Genomic DNA, 2,127 nt, shown 5'->3' on the forward strand with positions numbered 1-2,127 from the left:
TTTTTTGCGGTATGCGGGCCTCTCACCGCTGCGGCCTCTCCCGTTGCGGGGCACAGGCTCCGGACGCGCAGGCCCAGCGGCCACGGCTCACGGGCCCAGCCGCTCCGCGGCACGTGGGATCCTCCCAGTCCGGGGCACGAACCCGCGTCCCCTGCATCGGCAGGCGGACTCCCAACCACTGCGCCACCAGGGAAGCCCTAAATAAACTTTTTTACTTATTTATTTTAAAGGCAGCAAGAGAAAAACAACTTCTTATGTACAAGGGAACCCCAATAAGACTATCAGCAGATTTTTCAGCAGAAACTTTGCAGGCCTAAAGGAAGCGACATGATATATTCAAAGTGCCAAAGGAAAAAAAATGCCGCCTAAGAATATTCTACCTAGCAAAGTTGTCTTACACAACAGATGGAGAGATGAAGAATTTTCCAGACAAGCAAAAGTTGAAGGAATTGATCACCACTAGACCAGCCCTATAAGAAATGTTAAAGGGAATTCTTCAAGCTCAAGTGAAAGGACTCTAATTAGTACCAGCAAAGCATATGAAAATATAAATCTCACTGATAAAGGCAGATATATAGTTAAATTCAGAATACTCCAATGTTGTAAGAGTAGTGAGTAAATCATTTATAACTCTAGTATGATGGCTCGAAAATAAAAGTATTAAAAATAACTATAACTACAATAATTTGTTAACAGACACACATGGTAAAAAGATGTAAATTGTGATATCAAAAACATAAATGGAGGGGAGTAGTAAAAATGTAGAGCTTTAGTATGCATTTGAACTTAAGTTGTTATCAGCTTAAAATAGACTATTATATATATGTTTTATGTATGCCTCAAGGTAAACACAAAGCAAAAAGCTATAGTAGATATACAAAAGATAAAAAAGAATGGAATCTAGGCATACCACTACAGAAAATCATCAAATCACAAAGGAAGAGAGCAAGAGAAGAAGAAAGAAACAAAGGAATTATAAACAGCCAGAAAATAATTACCAAAATGGCAATAGTAAGTCCATACCAATTAATAATTACTTTAAATGTGAATGAACGAAATTCTCCAATCAAAGGACATAGAGTGGCTCAGTGAATTAAGAAAACAAGCCCCAGCTATATGCAACCTGTATTCTTCAAGTTTAAGGCATAGACTGAAAGTGAAGGGATGGAAATAGATATTCCAGGCAAATGGAAACCAAAAGAGGAAAAGGGGTTGCTATTCTTATATCAGAAAAAAATAGACTTTAAGTCAAAGAATGTAACAAGAGAAAAAACACATCATGATATAGGAATAAAGAGGTTAATATGTGGAATCTAAAATAAAAGGTCAGACTCAGAAACAGTGTAGAAAAGCTGTTTCCAGGCATTGGGGGTGGGGAGGGGAATAGGGAGAGGTTGGTAAAAGGGTACAAACTTTCAGCTATACGATGAATAAGGTCTGAGGATTTAATGTATAGCATGGTGATTATTGTTGACAACATCGTAGTGTATAATTGACATTCACTAAGAGAGTAGGACTTAAATGTTCTCACCAAAAAGAAAAAGAAAAAGATAAATATGTGAGTTTGCAAGGGGATGGATGTGTCAATTAACTAGATGGGGGAATCCTTTTATAATGTATATGTATGTCAAATCACCACCATGTACACTTTAATTACCTTACAATTTCATTTGTCAATCATATCTCAGTAAAGCTGAAATAAAAAATAGAAAATAAAGGGCTTCCCTGGTGGCACAGTGGTTGAGAGTCTGCCTGCCGATGCAGGGGACACGGGTTCGTGCCCCCGTCTGGGAAGATCCCACATGCCGTGGAGCGGCTGTGCCCGTGAGTCATGGCCTCTGAGCCTGCGCATCTGGAGCCTGTGCTCCGTAACGGGAGAGGCCACAACGGTGAGAGGCCCGCGTACAGAAAGAAAAAGAAAGAAAAAAGAATGGTGCTATGGACTGAATTTTGTCTGCCAAAATTTCATATGTTGAAGCCCTAATCCCTAATGTAATGGTATTTTGAGATGGAGCTTTTGGGAAGTAATTAGAGTTAGAGGAGGTCATGAGGGTAGAATCCTCATGATGGGATTAGCAGCTTTACAAGAAGAAGAATAGCTCTCTCTCTCTGTCTCTCTCTCTCTGT

This window comes from Neophocaena asiaeorientalis, unplaced genomic scaffold, assembly GCF_003031525.2.
Source record: "Neophocaena asiaeorientalis asiaeorientalis breed wild unplaced genomic scaffold, Neophocaena_asiaeorientalis_V1.1 scaffold43, whole genome shotgun sequence".
Taxonomy (NCBI): Eukaryota; Metazoa; Chordata; class Mammalia; order Artiodactyla; family Phocoenidae; genus Neophocaena; species Neophocaena asiaeorientalis.